We start from the raw sequence: 22,020 nt of genomic DNA, 5'->3' as shown, positions 1-22,020 counted from the left end.
AAAATGACTTGTCAAGACAGATCAAATTTCAATGATGAATATAAATGTCCTTTTTCTCACAACAAATTATATGCATTGCGTATTTGTATGTGTTTTTGCGTCCCACAAAAATCCACTTAAATTACAAAAAAAATACAAACAGATTAAAGAAAATCTATGTCATTCCTGCATTAGTTTTAAACTTCTAATTCATTTTCCTCTTTTGAACCAAAATAGTATATCCTTGATTTGAAATAGTCCCCTCAATTCATGTTTTACCAATATATATATGAAAATGATCTATGTTTTTTAGTTTCATATTGATAATATAAACGATATTTTGAGCAAATCAAGATAAGTATTTTAATTTAACCGACTAAACTTAAGTGTCTCTTTGTAAAAAACATATGTATATAAGAAAATGTGGTGATAAATTCACAATCTATTGCCTTGATTCACTTGACTACGTCTACCCCTAACTCCATACAGATTGAAATCTCTATCGAGTTAAAAGTAGCACATCATCAAGAGGTAAAAGAAATATCGACATTTAAAAGTGTGAGCTCATAATCCAAAGTAAAGAATTTCATCTTTATAAGAAAAATGTAATTCCATAAATTTATTTTATTTATGAAGGATCAATGTTTACTATTCGATCCATTACAAACTTGGCGCGCTAATTTTTTTTAATTATACAAGTCTTTTACCGTCGTCCATGGGCAAATCACTACAAAAAGATTAATTAGAAATTAGCCACAGATTATCTTTACTAGGAAAAAAAAAAATACAAAGATTAGTGATCAATCCGCATCACATCAAAGAAAGATTTCTCTGTAGAGGAAAGGAATAATAATTTTTGCCTATAATTTATCCCTTTTGTTAAGATTACCGCCGTTGTCACGGAACATGGGAAGGACGCGCGGCGATTACCCAAAAACAGAAGAGGGAGCTTTATAGAGGAGAACACGAAGAACAAGAAGTTGCCTTTTTTGGCTAAGTATTCTTGATTGGTATAAACTATTTATACAAAAGCAAAGGTTGCTCATGATCGAATAAAGTGTGCGATCAATTAAACATTACATCCTAAAAATATTCAGGAAAAATCATCTATGTAAATAAGTAAAATTATAATTTTGAGAAATTATAGATATTTAAATCTATAAATTTCAAACAATTATATCTCAAAATATAACTTAGAGAATATTAAGTAGATCAGTATATATATTTAGTAAAATATCTTTATAATTTTTATTTAAAGCTATCTTTTTAGTAAGCACTATATTTGAGAATTTGAGTAAACATCATCATTCATCCTCTTAATTGGATCCTTGACAATCCAAACCATATTTGCAAAAGGTCTTTTAAGTAGACTTATTAAAAAAATGCAAGACCGACTTCAGAGGTGTAGGAAGAACATCTTAATACGCTTTAAACGTAACAATCGCCACAAAGAACACACGAATTTCATCTTTAATACATCGATAAATAGTATCTAATAATATTTTTAATAAGCTACTTCATGAACGATCAATGTTTACTATTCAACCACAAACTTGGCGCGCTTATTTTTTTTAATTATACAAGTCTTTTACCGTCGTCCATGGCAAATCACTACAAAAAGATTAATTAGAAATTAGCCACAGATTATCTCTACTACTAAAAAAATACAAAAATTAGCGACGAACTAAAAAAGATTGTTCAAATATTATTTTTTTAAAATTTTTTTTTATTAAACAACTTAGTGACTAATAAGTATAATTTAGCAACGAATTTAGTGGGATTAGACTATTCAGCGATGATTTATCAAAAAATTTAGCGAGATATTTAGATATCACAACGGATTCAAATATTCAGCTAACCGATTAGTAACTAATTAATTCCAGTTTATGAATAATTTTTTTAAAACTTTTTTTTTTTATTGCGTAATGGAGAAAAGTAGAAATTACAACATGAAAATTCACCAATAAGCTCACTCGCTAGAAAACCAACCTATAAATACTAACCGTAATGGTGAATACTAAATCCCAACATTGTTCAAATATTGTTCCTAACCGATTATTAACTAATTAATTCCAGTTCAGTGAATATATATGTCCGCTGGAAGGTCCAAATTAATCAACTCAATGAATTGATTCACTTTGTGAACATTATGCAGAAACAATTACAACACAAATTTCATTAGAAAAACCGTAGGCACAAAAATTTCCAATTCCACAATATTTACACATCAAAAGGGTAAAAGAAAATGCTGCAAATACCTAAGTGCATCTTCAACAAATAGATATCTCCAACTCACTATACTCAAAATTCCAGCACTTATCTTCTCCACCATTGCTCTTCCATCTTCAACCTTCAACCCTAGCCATAAATCCGCCACGAGACCGCTAACGGTGTCACTTGAGCAACACCCCGGTGTCGGTAGCTCCTCTGAGCACCACCCTTCTAACCCTAAAACAAACCTACCTTTCCCTTTGCAATTCATCACATTGAAAACTCCTTTGTAACCTTCCAAAATTACATCCCATGTTACCCTCAAGTCTCCGAGGGTATCGAATGGTCCTAGGTCTCCATTCTTTGTGTACAAGAGAGGAGCCAAGAATCCTAATTAAGAGAATTAAAAAAAGAAGAAGAAATAAATACATTTAATTATCAATAAGATTCAATAACTTATATATATGCAACTAAAATGGGTTTTTCCACTATTTGTAAGGAATGAATACACTTGATTATCAAGTGAACTCACTAGTTACTAATTATTGAGCAGATTTAACCGTTTATATACCTATATTGAAATAAAGTTCGTTTTTATTTAAAGAATATATCCTCAAGGAAATCAACAATTTATATATACACAAAGAAAGTTCGTTCTTACAATACCTGTAAAGAGTCTACACACCTAATTTATATAAAGTACACAACTATCAAGGAAATCTAACAGTAGTTTATATACAATATTTTTAAAATACTGTAAAGAGTGATCAATCCAGCTAATTACTATCGGGGAGAGAAAAATACACTTAATCATCAAAGAGAATTAACAGTTTCTATGTATAAAGGAAAGTTCGTTTTACGAACAGTACTAGTAAAGAGGGAATACACTTATAAATTATAAACGAAATTCGACAGTTTAAGCTTATAAATACAAGAGCGTTTACTTTAAAGTGAATACAACAATTATCAAAAGATTCAACAGTTATATATATGAAATAATACATACAGTTTTAGACGAAGAAAATTCAATCGAACACACGTACCTCCGCCGCTGCTCGACATCGATATCGAATCGAAAAATACCCTTCTTGTCGAAACTAAGTTGACTTCCATGCTTAACTAAAGTAACCTTAGATGTAGAGTTTTTGTATATGTTTACTGCAAATATAATGTTATTAAGGGAAATATGAGGTTTTGACGGCTGTTTCAACCGGCGGTTACTCGCCGTCTTACCGAGGGCGTATAACCGCCGGTAAGAGTAACATACATTAAAATCGTTCTTATCACTATTATTATTGTTATTGTCAAAATTATGAAGTGTTGAGAGAGAAGGGTAATGAGTAGAACAAAGGGGTTGCCATATTTGATCTAAAGACATAGAAGTGGACCATGATTTGCAAACACATGAAGCTATGGCTAAGGTTTTTGGATCAAGATGATTTGCTACAAGAACAAGAACTTGCCATGGAGGTTGTGATGAAGAAACCATCGACATACTTTTTTTTTTGTTCTTTTATCACACGATTATCTATTTTTTTAGAACTATGAAATATGATTCCTAGAGAGTGAGATGTTATCCAACTTTTTTTTTAATTATATATATGTTTTTTGTTTGGTGTGGATAAACTGACACGTGTTGAGTTTTTGCATATTTTGCATGGTTGTGACATGACACGTATGTGTGTTTGGTTATACACACATCGTTACTACTTTGTTGCCACGTTTTGAGGAAGACATATATTACGGTTTCTTGTTTAAAAAATTTAATGATTGTTCTATCAGCTATGCATGGCAGAATGGGAGAAAAGTTGGCGATTCATGTGCTTAATCGAGAGGAAGAAGTTACCATTTGAATTTAGAAAGTGACAAGAAAGATTTAGCACGGTGGAAAAAACAAATTAAATCAAAATCTTAAAATAGTTCATAAGGAACATGATTTAAGTCCGTAAGGATTAGAAATGTCCTTACATGCATTATTCCAGCGTATGAAATTCTCTTTATGGTTATACTCTTTATTTTAAAAGCTATGTTTTCTATTTATTAGAGAATCGACACATGGATTTATCTCCCTCTAACTATGTCAAATTTTGACCTTAGCTGTCTTCTCAACAACAACAATGTTGTACATCTTCATTATTGATTTGACAATCATTATACAATTGTTTCCGCTTTACCGTATATCTTATAATTCAGTTGGTATAGTAATTTTATCTGCATTGATGAAAATCCCTTTAAAAAATTATCATCTCCAAATTGCGTCTTGAAACTATTATATTCAAGGTTGTGGGGGAGAGGTGGGGAATTGACTATATGATCGATCAAGTATTATTGCATACTTCCCAAGGCACGTGCGGTATATATCAACACTCGGTTGTGGTGCATATATACGGCCAAAAGAGAGTTGAATTTATAATACGACCTCAACTAAATTGATGAGATTGAAGTTTAATAGTTTGTGGTCATATTACAATAAAACGGACCTGACCCTGCCAAAATAGATACAAATGGTTTATATGACCAAGCTCAACTAATTTAGAATTAAGGTACATCAATGAACGTTTGATTGATCATCTTGGGTGAATCACTAAAGGAAAACATATTTTTTTGTGCCACTAACCAAAAGATAATCAAAAGAACCAAGCTATATACTGTTGTAAACATGGTCACGTTAATGTGTAAGGGAGGGGGTAGAACATGAACTAAGAAAAAGGAAAAAACAGATACAAAATTATTCCCCAAGCTCCAAAGAATCTTTGACCAGATGAATGTTATTTTCTTATTAATTGGAAATGAAAAAATACATAATTTTTCACAAGCTCAAAGCAACATTTTAGAACCTTTGCTAACTTAACTGTCAATCATTCCCAAGAAGTATGTAATGAGCCTCTGCTTTGGCTTACAGAAGTTTCTTCTTTCTCATGCCTGAACAAATGGTATAAAATTTACATATAAATCATAGTTGCCTAGTTGGAAGTTAATTGGAATTAAACATCATATCAGTGGAAAGAAGCTAATACATCCAAAGAATTAACGATCTCCGAACCTTATTAATGAGTAATTTTATCCTAAGCTAGACCTAGTGATCTCATATGCCAAGAAGCAAGCAGCATTTGCAGGAACGCTATGCGCCATAGCCGGTCCAAAGCCCTTGTAAAGGCCTTTCACTCCCTCTGATGCAACAATCTTTCTGAAAGCATCAGCAAAGCCGGTGAACTTTGGGTTTTGTAATCGTCGACTTGGATAACGCTCTTGATTACATCCCTTGGATACACAGAAAGCCAAAATGCACCACCTGCCAACCCTCCGGCTAATATAAGAGAACCTCTTCCCAACTTAGAAGTATCTGTGCCTCCTGCCAAGTACTGCTTTGTCGCTTCATACACACCAAAGATAGCAGCATTTCCTGGTACTTCACGTGCCAAGGTCGGGAAAAGGCCCTTGGAAAGACCCCTCACAACTCCTTCGGATTTAAGAACGCGTTTTGCAACATCCATAGGCCCTGTATACTTCACAGCCACAGCCGCCGAGCCAACACTCGCCAATGCACCCTGTGTTTGCAATTTGTGAAATGACAAAGGCACTTCTCATTAGAGTTTTCACTTTAATATAGTGACAGTGTAGAATGCTTTCACACTATCACACCATCTAGAAGATAACTCCAGTAACTATATTTAAGTATGATGTGTTAACCTAGAATATAGGGGCAATGTCGTTTTGACGTAGCTTTGAATCCTATTTTGGGGATTTGATTGATTAAATTCTTTAATTCGGAATAAAAGGGAGCTCGTTATGCCGGAGTTGAGAGTAGGCAAACGAGTTCGAGTCTTCGTTTGTTGGCATTCTATCTCGGCGATCACATTCTCGTTCGCATCAGATCCCCAATCCCTGTTCACCTCGGATGAACATGATGGGTCAATTGTGACCTCGTACAATCATGTCAAATGAGAAACAACCGCTTCGTCATAGTATGTACTTATGGGCATTGATTTGAGTTTTCCCAAATCAGATTCAAATCAATGCCGAACACAAGAAAGAAAAAATAGCTTACGAGTAATAAGGAAAAAGGTCTAGGATTCTTCGAAAAAGCGTGGGTTGACTCCGAGACCTAGGACCTTATTGGCTTAGGAATGAATGAACGGAAGCTCAAAAGTAACTATATTTAACTATGATATCGTAACCTAGAATATAGGAGCAATGTACTTAATACAACAGATTAGTCGCATTGATAGCATAAATTGATTTACATTGTCAGTGTACATAGTAACCTTCGAATTATGTTGAGTGTGTATAAAGTTATGTTGAGTCAAAATTGCATTTTATCAGCTCAGTGGGGCAAGCAAGGAAAGACACGGCGGTTTCAGCTACAGCACCACAAACGACTCGGCGGTTCACGGGGAAGAGGGCGCGATTCGAGGCCTCAAGAACGCCTGCGCGGCCTCTTGCGGCGAAAGGACGACGATTAAAAGCTACCCGATTGCAGAGTGGAGCTCCCATACCTTTGTATAGACCCCTAGGACTGTAACACCTCGTACCTTCTAACTAAGCCTTATTCATGAATTAGGGACTTAGATACCAAGACAGGGAGTGTTGGGATTGAAATTTGCCTCAGATCGGTAACGTCATTTATAGGGGCTGTATATTTATGTACGAGACGTACTTGGATGACGTACCTCACGAGTGAAAAAATTGAAGATCCTGGAATTTGCCATTCCAAGTATGGCCATAATGTACGGGTTGTACATTATTGTATGGGTCGTACATGGATCACGTACCTCACCAGAGAAGACTCGGGGTTACTCGAATTTGACATTCCAAGTATGGCCACATTGTACGGGTCGTACATTATTGTACAGGCCGTACATGGTGCCCGTACAATTCCCGACACAGTGAAAACTATAAATACTCAAGTTCAGTTCTAAAGTCTAGTTTTCATATTCTCAAGCCCTAGCACGAAGCTTTTCTTCTCCCACCATTAAAATATACCATGGTAAGCCTATTCCAAGACTTTCAAGTAAATTCTAACATATATCCATGAATGCTAAGTAGAAATTCATTGTTCCTAACCTAGGGTTTTCAAGAAAACCCATCTTAAGGATTCAAGATTGAAGCTTTTGGGGTTCATATTCAAGTTCAGACCTTTTCTACAAGTTTTGGAGCTATTAAGGTATGTAGGGCTTTCATGCACGTGTGGGAATATCATTGTTCTTCCCACGCCACATTCTTCCATGAAAATATGAAGTTTCACCAAAACTAGGGTTTCTAGTCAAATTCATGATGACCCCACCAACTTACACTCACCAAATTTTAACGTAAATCGAGTATAATCCCCAAATTCTGGCGCAGACAACATATAGTTGCGACTATAACAATCGTATAGCGATAAGTTTTGGCTCAAATCCAAGGAGGAGAGTGAAGATATTGCCATACTATAGGGAGTAAGGTATGAATCTCTCCTTATTAATATTAGTTCCGATTTATTTATGGAGGTAAAACCATTAGACAATCATATAATAAGTTGGTTAGTTGAGGAAGTTGGAAAACATCGTGTGGGATGTTTCATGAGACATAGTGGTGTTGGTAATGATCTTGTTGATATTGGTATTGTTGTTGTTGTTGTTGGTTGTGGGTTATTGAATTATGATTTCGGGCTAGGCATATAAACAGGGGAGATGCTGCCCAAATTTCGGTAGACTTTAATAGAATTAAATCCAAGACTTAGGATGAGTATATGACATTGAGCCTAACATAGTACGAATGGTTTATATGTAGATTTACGATCTTGGAAGGATAAACGTTGAATCGCTTATGAAAAAGGTATGTTAAGGCTAGTACCTTTTTTTTTCCTAAGGCATGATTCTACGGATACATGTCTTCCAAACATCTTTGTTTCCGAAAAGCTAATTCATGATTCTCGAGGTTTTTATGATATTAAAGACAAGATGTCTTCTATGATGACCATAATGACAATGATGACTCTTTTCTTGTGAACTTGTATATATTTTCCATGACGCCCTTTTTCCCACAAGCTAGAGATTCATGATTCTCAAAGTTTCTTATGACGCTAAAGATGGTTATGTTTTCAAGTTTCTTATGACGCTAAAGATGGTTATGTTTTCAAGATGATAATGATGATGATGATTTTAATTCTAGAAATTCGAGCTTATGATTTTAATGCTATTATGAGATGTATTATTTCATGATTTCTTTGATTCCATTTTTATTGTTGATATTATGAATTGTTGCTTCGAGGTGAGGTATAATGATGATGATCGTTCCATAACATAATCGGAGGTTACCGACCTTACGTTACTCCGATAAAGTAACAACCTTTATTTGAGCTCTCATGCATGCTACTTATATTATATGTGTATATATATGGGATATGGGGAACAGGGAGAGGCATTATATACGCATAACCACCTGATCAGCTGGTATATTATGATATAATCCCGGACGCGGGATGCCCAGACGCGGGATACATGGGTATGGATCGGGCTGCACGTTCCGCAACAATATTATATATCTATGGATCGGGCTGTACGTTCCACAGAACTATTATATATTCATGGATCGGGCTGCATGTTCCGCAGCAACACTATTTTATGCCTATGAAAAGTGTTGTTTTAAAGAAAGCTAAGCATGCATGATATTCGCCTTATGCGGCAGTCAGATGTACAGGTTATCCTACCTTATCTTACGATATGTTCCTTATCTCTTATTATGATATTATTTATGCTTTACATACTCAGTACACTATTTGTCGATGTCCCTTCTTGTGGATGCTGCGTTCATGCCCGCAGGATTAGGTAGCTAGCCGGACGACCCAGATCAGTTGGACCTCTCCTCAACAGCAGTCAGTGCGCTCTATTGGTCCGGAGCTGTAGACCTTTTGGTATACTATCTTGATATATGGATATATGGGTATGACAGGGGCCTTGTCCTATCTTTTCTACTGTCTGTATTCCATAGAGGTCTGTAGATAGTGATATGTAGCCGTGATGTTATGCAGCCTTGTCGGCGTTTGTTTTGTTGTACAGTAGATGTAGTGGCCTAATCGGCTTGCACTACTACTCTCAGTATTTATATTTATATGTATGCGTTGGCTGTGAGTTCTCGAGATGGTATTTCTTGTGTTGATTGTCCAAGAGACAACATAGCTCAGTTATAGATTATTTATGGGCCACCAAGTCACTCAGTAAGAAGCAAATGTGAGTCTAAGGGGGTGCTTGGTCAATAGTGATCGGGCACTCATCATGGCCCATCGGTTTGGGTCGTGACAAAAGTGGTTTCAGAGCAGTTCATCCTAGGGTTATCTCGTGCCGTGTCCAGTGGGAGGTCCCCATTTATGGGTGTGAAGCCGGCCACACTTATAAAACAGTGGATGGCGGGCATTTAGGAATCATTGACCTTTCCTTCTATCTTAGATAGTGCGATAGAGACAGAGTATAGGAAAAATTGTTTTTGACCCTCTTTTCCTGTAGGTAGGTGCAGTTTGATAAGAGATGAAGAGATCGGCTTCAGATAGTGGGGGTGCCAGGAAGGCCCCTAGGATGGATTTAGGACTCCAGGACCCAGGACCGAGTAGGAGGAGTCCTAGCTATTCTATTGAGACAGACCCTTTTAAGGACCCCGAGATGAACCCCCCCTGAGTTCCTGACTTCCATGGAGGAGGACCCGTTGGAAGATAGTTACGAGACGGACCGTTGGGGTTCGTATGAGCCGGTGGAGGAGGGTCCCGAGGCCGTACCGCAGTTGACCCTCCAAGCATCTCCCATGGCGGAGCATTATGTTAGAGAGCGGCCCGCGCACATGAGTGTTGCGATTATTCTAGCCCTTATCTTGGCCTTCGGTAACCGCAGTTGCCAGGATATTTGTGCCCCTCGAATTCGGATGGGAGAGATGAGAGGGGCCGAGACCGATGAATAGCCGGGGGACTGCGAGAGGATACTTCCTTTATAGCCCTCCGAACAAGATCGGGACAGTGTGCTCCGGTATATGAGCCTTTTATTGAAAATTCTTATGTGTGTACAACTATTGCAGGATTGATAGTTGACAAATGGAAGTTTTAAAGGGACCGATAACCAAAGTACTTATAGATAACTGTGACTAAGAAGTTTTGCCGCCACTAGGAATCTTAAAATTTGGAATGGAAGACAGTCGTGTGTGTTGATTGATGGTTATTATTGGGAGTTTCGAAGGCTATACCAGCATTTGCTCAGTCAGGAGAGTAAGGGACCTTTCCAATCCGGAGGGAGATGCATTACCAGAATTTTATTGGGACCCGTTAGAACTTCAACTTGTTTTAGGCCACGTGATAAAGGCCACGAGGCAGGATGGATGTGATCGTACCAATACTAACGCACCAGATCCCATCAGAACTCCAAAGTTAAGCGTGCTTGGGCGAGAGTAATGCCGGGATGGGTGACCCCCTACGAAGTGTGTTAAGAAATCCTACAGATCCAGACATAAGAGAAGGATGAGGAAAAAAATAGCTTGAGGGAAATTAGAAGCGTGTGAAACTCACGGTTGGAAATTCTAAATGATTGCAAGAGATAAGGCGGACCGGCTTGGCAAAGAGAGAGAAGACGTATTACAGCTACAGAATTAGGACGAGTTTAAATAGTATTGGGGATACTTGGTAGGTAAGGTGTTAGTAAGGATATACGATATCTTATGTGTGGTTATGCTAACCAGTATGCGTGTCCCGTTATTCGATGTTACGAGATGTTAAAGGTATTGACTGAACAAGGTATTGAAGTTCAAGTGGCAAGTGCTACAGGGAAAATTGACATTATTTTCTCTAAAGGTTAGAGTTGGATAAGCCTGATGCAATAACATCAGGGAAAAGAAGAAAGTGAGTATACAAGAGTAAGAAGATTAGGATGCCCTGAGAAAAGGAGAAGTGTAAGCAACGGAAGTATGTTGCTAATGAGGGTCAAGTAAAGCGTCCGAGAGAGAGAGTTTAGGACGACGGTAGAGGTAAAGGACCATTTGAGCGAATTTCAAAAGTAAGTATACGAAGGAAATGGAGCATGGTAGCGTGGAACAAAAGACAAATGTAGAGGGTTCGCAAACAGATTTTGATAAGTGGGACTGAAGAGCAGTAACAACGAACAGGGATGTAAATTGGGAAAGAATAAGTAGGATTTGGCAAAAATGCTAAAGAGTTTCTGACGTTTGAGGGACATCTGAAGAAGCGAATGCATAGTCTTAATAACATGCCACACTATCTCGGAAATGAAGAAGCCTTTCTAAAAATATAACTCAAAGATAGCACGGATGTGCACTTCTGAAAGGATATTCTACGAACTCCAGGGCCAATATTATAAAATGGCAAGTGGAAAAGAGCATTTAGGAGTAAAGGAACTCAAAACCCCTGAGGACGAAAGTAAGAAAAGTACACTAATGGATTGATTGAAGAAAATCAAGCAATCACCAAGGACAAGGGAGAGGATAATAAGTTGACAAAGCTGACCAGGAGGCAATATATCGGTGACATGGGATAAGAACCTCTGTAAAGAGTATAGAGGTCCTATCATAAAGAAGATAAATTGTTACGCGAGCAATATTTATAAGTATGAACTACCGTAGCAACAAAAAAAAGATAAAGACTTGACCAAAAGAAGTAGGGAAAGAGCGTACCTGGTAAGGATTTTACAATAAGAACAAGAAGCGGCAGGACACTGGAAGAACTATGGTACTTAACTGTGATGCGAATAAATAGTTAAGGAGAATTATGGACAAATGAATTAAGTGAATGAAAGGACAAGTCGTGGAAATGGAGGATGTGGAATGTTAACTTTTAACGGTATAATATAGACATAAATCAAAATTGGAAACCCAGAACAAGAAGAATTTTAAGAGACTAGAGTTAAAGGAGCGAGGTATAATTGGACATACCATAAGGAACTTAATGAGTTCCGCCGTCCCCATTAATTCATTAGCCAGGGAGTTACTAGTACCATGATATAGCATGTTCGTATTAATAATTCATTATTGTGTTCTTAATATTCCATTTTTGGTTATTGGAAATCTGTACGCGTAATCCATGAGCACCCATGTTTTGCATTCCATCGATTCTTAAATGCAAGATATGAACTATTATGCTTCTTTTCATGAAATTCTACATGCTTCCATGTTTTCATACAAGTTATACTATATATCTATATTCATGTTATATTACACTTACGAATCATGTTTACAATCATGTTTATGTAATTCATGGGCTTCTCAACCAATTATATCCATGTTCATATTTTGAGAGTTGCACTTATTACCAAGAAGGTTTAATACCTGAAACTACGTATGCCAGCGTAGGATAAGGATCTACGGTCGTAACTCATTTTAAATGTACATTTTCTTCATCCACATGTATCTCTATGTGCAATATCTTTAATGGTCTCAGTTTGAGCTTGTATTTCCCTTATGATATACTGTTTTTATGTCAAGCCCTATATTGGGTGCCTTACTTGTAATCTCGAGAGAAATATTTTTTTACTTATAGAGTACGAGAAGAAGGATCTGAGCTTCTATGTCTTCTTTCCTTGAATTATTTTTGGTTTCTTTGGTATATAACCAATATTATCCTTTTGCTTTCCTCTTTGATAGATTAAACCACTTTCTATTAGATATGGTCTCGGTATACCTGATCATGATACCGAAGGACGGCTTGTCACGGTGGAGTTTGATGATTTCTATTTACTGTGTGGATATGTTCCAAATTCTGGCGATGGACTACGACGATTGGTAGTTCGCTACATCTTGTATCTCTTCTTTGTATATGCATTTCCTCTTATGGACATGACTAACAAGATGCACTTTACCAGACGTACAGAATTGCAGAGTGGGATCCTTCTCTTAGCAATCACATGAAAGTAAGTGTTTCTTTCTTTACTGACATCTTGTCCACAAGTACCTCAATTTTCAAGGTTAAGCTCTTTTGACTTTTTCATTTTTCGGATAGGCATCTTGAATCTCATCAATTTAAAATCATCAAGCCATTTAACCTTAATTCAATGAATACAACCGAGGGATATACTTTCAACTTTTTGTCTACTAGCACTATTTGTTCTTAACTTCCCTTGTGGATTTTCCCCTTTCGTATTTGTTTCGGTTATCTTGTTTTAGGTGTTCTAGACATTACTATTTTGGTTTGTTAACATCTAATATCTAAAAATAAAAAAAAATAAAAAAATCTTCTGTGGCTTTGCAGGAGCTAGAAAAGTCGAACCTGTTGTTTTGGCCAGTGATATAAATTGCGCCCACGAGGAGATATATATTTATAATCTTTTTGTAAGTACTTTTACCGTCACGTTATATTCTTTATTTTAAAAGCTATACTATGTATTTATTAGAGAATCGACCAGATTTATCTCCCTCTAAATATATCAAATCTTGACCTTATTTCCTTCAACAACTTGAGCAGATAATGTTGTACATCTTCTTTATTGATTTGAAAACCATTAAAAAATTGTTTTCCACTTTACTGTATGTCTTATAATTCAATTGGTTTGCGATCTTTATGTTATATCCCGTATTTTGTTCGTCGGGACAATCCGGGTTAACTACGATAAGTTAGGGACAAGACGATTCCGGGATATGAAGTCGAGACTTTTAACCACGATCTTGTTTTAAGACATAAGTTGCTTATAATTTTGTGGCATGGAATATTAAGGAAAATTTGGGACTAAAAGTGAATTGTGAAAAATTGAGAATTCATGAATTAAAAGGCCATGTTAGTAGTGTCGGGTGAAGAGGCTCCCACGCATGGGTTGCCAAATTTAATTGATCCAACCATTGTGTGGACCGTAGGACAACTTCATAATTCATATATGTAGGCAAAAGATGACTAAGTCATCATATTCATCTTCTCCATCACTTAGAAAAATCAAGAAACTTGGAGAAGCAACAAAGGAGCCATTCGGCCAAGGTGATGAAAAATTGAAGACCAAAATCCTTCTTCAAAAAAATTATTTCTTCTAGCAAACCAACCAATTGGAAGGTTCTCTTTAACGTGAGATAGTTGTTGGAGTCGTCAAACCATTCGCTTTATCAATACAAAACCCAGCCAAGGTATCGAAGATAAGAGGAAAAGGTAAGGATTAATCTTGTTTTTTCATATGTTATGGATGATTTGGGTATGTTGTAATATGTAAAAATGGATGAAACTCATGAAATATGGCATGTTGAAGTTGAGCCGCTTGCATGTTGTGGAATGGATGTGATGTTGGGTTGAGGTGATGAATTAATTCTATTTAGCTTGTTTGGTTGTTGTAGTGTTGAAATGATGGAAATCATGAAACTTGGGTGTTGATGTGGTGGCGAATATAGCCTCCCACATGTATGGCAAGGAATGAACTAATTTTATTTAGTGTTTTGGTTATTTGTTATTGTGTGGATTCTATGTTGATAATGGAAGTTTAATGACTCAAATTGAAGTTGAAAGTGTCTAAGTCTTATTGTTTAGTGGCCAACGGATTCTTATGTAATTTTATGTTATGAGAATGACATTGTTAAAGTGTGGATTGTTAGTGTAATTGTAGATTTGGGGGAGAGAATGTATGTTGTGTTGTTCTCGGGTTTGGGGGTGATTTTCGGGTGAGTTGGAGTGTTGGTTGGGTTGTTTGAAATATTGTGTAGTTGTTTAAAATTGCTTGAATATTGTTTGAATGGATTCTGGGATTAGTAATTGAACGCATGACGTTGATGTTGGTTTGAATATAAGTAGTTGAATTGGATATAATGAATGTTGTTGAATAATGTAGAAAAGAGCTACTAACGTTAGAATGCGTTTTGAATTGATTATTGACGTTGCTAGTTTGGTTGTTGGTATTGTTGTTGACGAATTTGGCCGAGTTGAATTTCTTGGGGTTGTTGCGTTTACGGAAATCTTTGCCCAAATTACTAATGAATTAAGTACTAGTTTGAAGTGAATGCCTAAATGCCTATAGCTAATGTTTGATATCCATTGACGTTGTATAGATTTTTGGGGCAGAGATTTGAGTTGGACTAGCTTTTGAGAGCGGACGGTATGTAAACTTATCGCTTCTTTTGGCATATCTGAAGACGCAAAATAAAGTTATGATACGTTATGAGCCTTGGGGGTAACTCTTATTATTTATGATCGAATTACATCGCCTACGACTCTGACCATTTCTTGATGTTGGTATTCATAATGTAGTAGAAATATGGTGTTATGTCTTTGATTTGATTGGATTTGAAATCTTGTATAAATAGTTTTATTAACTAAAGGATCTTATGTCTAAAAATAATAAAGTAACTTTCACGGGCAAGGCACGGATTGCTTTGATATGTAAGTAAGTAGATGCACTTAATATAATGACCTTAACTTTCATAGGCTGAACTGAGGATTGGGTGGAGCTGTGCTCAATAAAGTAGATCCCCTTTGACTTTCCTTTGTATAGTTACGCTGACCTTTGAAGGAACTTAGTATAGATGTCTTCGACCCGGTATGGCTGCTTATTTATCATCGGAGTTTGATGAAATTCTTATGCATACTTGCTCAGTTCGTGCGTAAGTTTGTGATCTCTGAAGCTCTATTTGATATGTTCCCATTGACATTCGGAGGAAACTTGATTGACTATTGTCTTGGCTTTTAAGTAGCAGTTTGTTTTTTTGATTATTTTATTAGTCTTTTATGCTTGTTTAAAATTGCGTATGATTTCTCGCGACTGCTCGTGCGATGCAGTATTACCTCTTTCGCGTAGGGTCTAGGGCCGGTTGTGTTAGCGTGCGCACTATGCTATATTTCGAAGTATGATGTGTTCCGAAGTATGATGTGTTACGAAGTGTGTGATGTGATACAATTATGATGTGTTCGAGAGACCAACTGTAATATTACGAAGTATGATGTGTTGTGGCGCCAAAGAATGAAATTAGCGACCACGATTACGCTCCATGGGGTCATTCACAGATACACGTGTGATATATGATATGATATGTGATGACATGATATGTGATGACATGATGATGTAGCCAGTGACCGATGATACTGATGGATTCTACTTACCGAGTCCTGCAGCTAGGCAGCAAGGGTACGATATGTATATGATAGTTTGTTGCTTATGTCACTCGGTCGATTATGGGCGGGATATGATACATGACATTGATGCGGTTGTATTTGAGAGTAAACATTTTGACAATCGGTTATCATGTTTGTCTTACTTACCTTTATGTGTGGTTGTATTTCGAAACTTAAACAGCATTATTCGGTTATTATGCTTACTTTACGTACCCTTACTTGATTTATGACCATAGTTTGTGTTCGTAACTGCATGCTGGTACACATATTTAAATGCCGGCCCCTTTCTTCAGAGGCTGCGTTTCATGCCACGAAATGGGGCCTTTCATTTCGACGTCACTTGACCCTGAGCACTTTATTCTGGCACATGTGAGTGCTCCCCGCTGATGCAGGCCTACATTTTGGTATATACTCTCATTTTAACATATGTGTATATTTGTTCGAGGAGTACGGCGGGGCCTGTCATCATATATGATTATATTAGTACACATTTTAGAGGTACGACGAAAACGTATATGTGGAGGTTGTGAATAGTTACATTTATTATGTTCGTATGATTGCGGCACGGGCGGTCCCGCGCCCGCCGTGGCGGCCTTATCGACTTGCGTTTGTATATATTTATTTTGACATGTTGTGACTTATGATAACTGTTTGGTTACGTGATACGGTTTGCATATGCGACCATCGAGACTACGTATGATTTTGTGTACGCGTATAGGTGGTTATTATGCTGGAAGATTTTGGTTAATATGTGTGTGCGGGTGCCCGGCTCGAGACGCGAAGATGCGGCCTACGGTACAGGTCGTGACACTTTAATCATGCTTGATGTTCACAATTCTATCGTAAACTTTGTAAAATAGGGAAAGCTTCATCTTATTTGAGTATTCAATAAGAGTTTAATACCATGACGGTGAAAATTCGCTTCAAAATAATTATCATCTTGATTGTGTGACTTTTCTGTGTAGTTTATAGTTGGTAATAATATAATGTTTGAAGTGGCTATATGATGGATCAAGCATTATTATACTTCCCCGAAACGCGTGCGATGTCTCCTTGCACTTGGTTGTGGTGCATAGGAACGGTGACGGCGTCGGGAGGGGTGAGGAGGCAGGAAAGGGCTCGAAACCGGCGACTGGGCGATATGACTTAATCGTAATTAACTAACGAAAAAACGCAGAATTTCTCAGTCGGTGTCACAGTTATATTAGTTGAAAAACCCTTGTGTTGTAATAAAGCTACAAAATTCTGTTGTTATTCTTATTCAGTTAATAAGTTATACTCCATTAACTAGGGAAGAGAGAGAAAGGGGATTGATTGGGATGGTAGGGGAAAAGAGAAAGAAAAAGAAGAAAAGGAAAAAAGATAAAAATTAGAATGAAAAATCAGAATTTAATTGTTAATTACTGGCATTTTAATTGGGAAGTCTCTTATCCTTGTGGATGGAGACATGGAGCGATTAATTGATGTGGCAACGTCATAGTGGACGACAGATTAGGGATGAGGTATATGTTAATATTTTATTAATGGTAGGGATACAGGCTAATAGTATAACTTACTAGGGATAAATATAAACCTTTTTTCAAAGTACTGGGGTAAATTTGGCCCTTTTCCCTATAATGAGTGATGCTATATTAACCAAAAAAAAAAAAAAGTGATGCTATTAATGTAGAATTTCATTGTGAATGAGGTTATATATAAACTTATATTTTTTCCTTTCTTTTAAATTGTATTTACTTAAGTTACGTTGGAACTTATATATGTAATATTGAAATTTGGTATGTTAAAAAAAATGAATGTTGAATTTAGATTATATTTTCGGTTTTAATTTATTTTCTTTAGAACTGTTGACTTGTTATTTCACATGGCATCTTCTTTATTTTTCACTTACGATTGATACATTTTTTTTTCAAACATTTGAATAATGTTATGGCATTATATTTATAAATATTAATTTTTTTTTTTTGTCAAACATCCAATTCTAGATGTTCTCACAAAAAAGTATGCTTTTAATTTTTACAATTAATAAAAATTAAAATATTATTAATTTGAAAAATAAATATCAATTTTTTGTTACAATATTAGTTACAAATATATAATTATTAATTAATATATTTTCAAGAAATAATGTGTTGTTAAATACATAATTTAATATCATCTATAAAGGCACATTTTTTTCAAAAATTAATTTTAAATTTTTGATAAGAAATTTTATTTTTAAATTACACTAAATGTGTAATTACACTTGTGCAATCAAACAATTCGCTTGTAATTACACTGTAATTGCATGATAACAAACAAACAGCTCGTTGTAATTACAATACTGTGTAGTTACTAGGTTGTGTAATTTTAAATTCCAATTACCAGGTGACTTTCCAAATAGACCCTTAGATAAATTTATACCTTGTACCAAACATGGTATAAAAATTAGTGCTGGGATATCCCAGCTTATACCTTCTTATCCCACTTATGCTGGGATTATTTTATACCATCTTTTAGATGGTATAAAATAATCCTAATAGATGGGATAAATTAGTCCCGGGATTATAATCCCGGGATAATTTCGACTATCTACCAAACGACCCCTAAGGGTATTATGAGATTGAAAAAAGAGGCAGTGAATCCTATTTATAATTTGCACTTAAAAAATTTGAATGTAGCATCCCGTACTTTCGGGCTACGGTTTGACTCGTAAGATGGGATATAATAGAACCAATACGAGGAGTTTAGAAAGGGTTTTGAAACCTAATCAAGGCATAAGAAGAGTCTTAGGATAAAGTAAAGTCGGAAGCTACTACGGAGCATGTTTTTAAGTGAGTTTGCACAAAGTCTCACTTCAAGCGACTATAACCCTCTTATTAATTGGATATTTGGAAAAGCTTCCTTGATGAAAGTTGTACTGCTTTTGAAATACCTTTCCATCCATATAAGGACCGGGCCAAACAAATCTCTGTGTAAAAAGTTAAGCGCATTTTACTGGAAACTACGCAGTCTGAGCGACCAAGGTTCAAGTGGGCGATCGCGCAACGGAGGCAGTGTTACTGCCTTTGCTGCACGGTTGGGCCTTCCAGATGCGCGACCACGCACCGGGAAATTCGTTTTAAAAGCCCTAAGTCGTTCCCCACACCACAAATACAAAAACTTGCCCTAGAAAGGGAAGCTCACAAGAACCAGCTTCCTTGAGTCCTCCATCATCGAGAGGTAAGATTTGGCCATAGAATATTGATGATTTCTTCATCTTAACGCAAATTAATAGTTGCTACTCATGCAATCCATGGATTTTCAAGAAAACCCCTCTCAAGGGTTCAAGTGAAGAAATTAGGGTTCTTTATCAAAAGTTTGGATTTCTCTTTGGGTTTTGAAGTTAATAAGGTATGGAGGACTTCTATCAACGTATGAGAATACCATTTTTCTTTCCCACGCCACGTTCATTCATGTTTCCATGATTTCTCATCCTTATGAGTATTATGCCATAGTTTCATGAAAAACTTAAATGCTCTTATAGTTTAACTATCAAAACTTCGTATTTCGTTCATGTATATCATTCTGAGCATCATGAACTCATTACATAATCCATGAATACTCATACCTTGATTTCCATGAGTCGTCGAGCGAGGTAACATGAAAATGTATATGAACTACGCCTGCTATATTCCATGAATCCTTCATGTCCTCGCCAGAAAACTATACTATGTATACATGTTATGAACTATATTATAAATTATGTTTTGAAAACCATTGGCTCAAATGCCACATATTATCCATGTTCATGTTTTGGGAGCGGTATAGATTACCGAGAAGGCTCGGAACGACACGAAACTACATATGCCAGCGTAGGATAAGGATCGCTTCGCTCAATTAGGGTGATTCCTTCATGTTACCCCTTGCGGGATTATTGCATGGATCCGTTCATGTCATGTTCATTTCTCGTACTAGGCAAGGTATGAGATGGCTCGAGCGGTCGGGCCGGAGGCCGGAGACGCCGCGTCCTCCGTGGTGGATTACAAGTCGATTTTACTAATGGTCTCCCCCCCCCCCCCGACACGTATGTGTGTGTGTGTGTGTGTATACGTATCACACTTGATCACTCTTGATCATGGTCATGTTTAGAGTTCGAGTTTCGATTCTGATGTTCGATTACGAGTTTACGGTTTGATTACTTACGTATCCATGTTATAGGTTTGGGCTATTCATTCCCCGAGCACCCCACTTACAATTCTTTCTTTCAGTTGCTTTACATACAAGTACAATTTCAGTGCATACAAGTACAATTTCAGTGTACTTACTTCCCTTTTGCCTGGGGCCTGTATTTCACGATGCAGGTGCTGATTTTCAAGGACTACGGATCTGCTCGTTAGGACTTCATCGAATCAGTTATTTGGTGAGCCCCATTTACTTCGGGGCGTTGTCTTTATTTATCAGCAGTCATGTCATGTTAGAACGGTCGGGTATCTTTCGGGGGCTTGTCCCGACGACAATTAAATACTTTTCGGACTCGTGTCCAAAAGTTTCATAGACTAGTCGATATGTCGTGTTCGGTATTAAGTTATAGTTGGCATTGTGGACTACACAACTATGTTTTCAGACTATTTTCCGCACTTACGTTTAACCCAATATTTTTAGTATTATTATGATAACTCATATGTTTTATTCAGTCTATTCGTGTTTTCACTTATATTCAGCATCAATACATGGTCCGTATTGATTCAGCAGGTCATGTGGTTCACTCGGTCATATATAATCAGGCACCGAGTGCCGTGTTACGTCCAGGCCTAGATTCGAGGCGTGACATTGAATTATTTAAATTTTAAAAGTATTTATTTAATAAAGGTTATTTGGATAATCTTTAAAACTACATTTCACCGCCATCTCATTCATTATCATCATCAGTTATCACTTCATGACAATTACAGAGTATAATTGCGGAGCTCCAACCAACATTACCAACCCTCATCGTCAACTATCACTATAGTTAGTTATTTACCCGCCAACAATCTCCACCATTACAACTATCGTCACTGTCAATATTATCATTATCGTCATCATTATCATAATGAAATTATCATTATCAATGATGTCTAGTAATTACCACCAACCACCTCTACTGTCACAATGACATTATCATATTCATTATTATAAAATCACTTTTTGTGGCTGCTAACTAACATTGCCATCACGCATGTACACAACAATCGTCACCGGCCACCACATTACAGTATAATATCTTGTGAACATAATATTTAAATTATTTGTTTGAATTTATTTTCATTATTTATTTTATTAGAAATAACGTTAAAATTTAAATGCAGATAAATAAATAATGTTGTTTCTTTTTTATGATCTAAATACATATCTTAATTGGAAAAAGGAAAATGACAGATTGTTTCAAGCTACAGAGTCCGATGAATCCTGAGAGGAGATGCTTTATATAGGTCTGGATTGTGGAATGACTTTACATCTAACGAGTTAAATTAGAGGCAACTAATGCAAAGTAAACAAATAGCGCTCCGTGTGGATTTTTGTTTTCTTTTCGAAAGCATGAACACATAATCACGATTTCAGTCCTTGCCAATACATGCACCCTTATTCTTTACATGATGCGAGTCTAGATTATTAAGGGCAGTAAATTTCAAATAAGCTGCATAAACGAAAAATGTTTCATGCACTCGATAAGTAAAAATATTTATAGAATCATGCCATTGATAAAGTCAAATGTGTCTTGACTCATAATGATGATTTATCACAAAATGACTCTTGGTATCAAAATATTCAACAACTTGCAGCAATTTATT

At 36.3% G+C, this 22,020-nt stretch overlaps 2 pseudogenes; both read right to left on the bottom strand.

The window, feature by feature from the left end:
• Positions 1-2,012: 2,012 nt before the first annotated feature.
• LOC132060918 (probable F-box protein At5g04010) lies at positions 2,013-3,930 on the bottom strand (annotated as a pseudogene).
• Positions 3,931-5,250: 1,320 nt separating this feature from the next.
• Positions 5,251-7,033, bottom strand: LOC132061551 (mitochondrial carnitine/acylcarnitine carrier-like protein; annotated as a pseudogene).
• Positions 7,034-22,020: the final 14,987 nt, after the last annotated feature.

Source organism: Lycium ferocissimum, chromosome 6 (genome assembly GCF_029784015.1).
Source record: "Lycium ferocissimum isolate CSIRO_LF1 chromosome 6, AGI_CSIRO_Lferr_CH_V1, whole genome shotgun sequence".
Taxonomy (NCBI): Eukaryota; Viridiplantae; Streptophyta; class Magnoliopsida; order Solanales; family Solanaceae; genus Lycium; species Lycium ferocissimum.
Note: the sequence above shows the minus strand (reverse complement) of the source record. Positions and strands in the feature narration are given on the sequence as shown.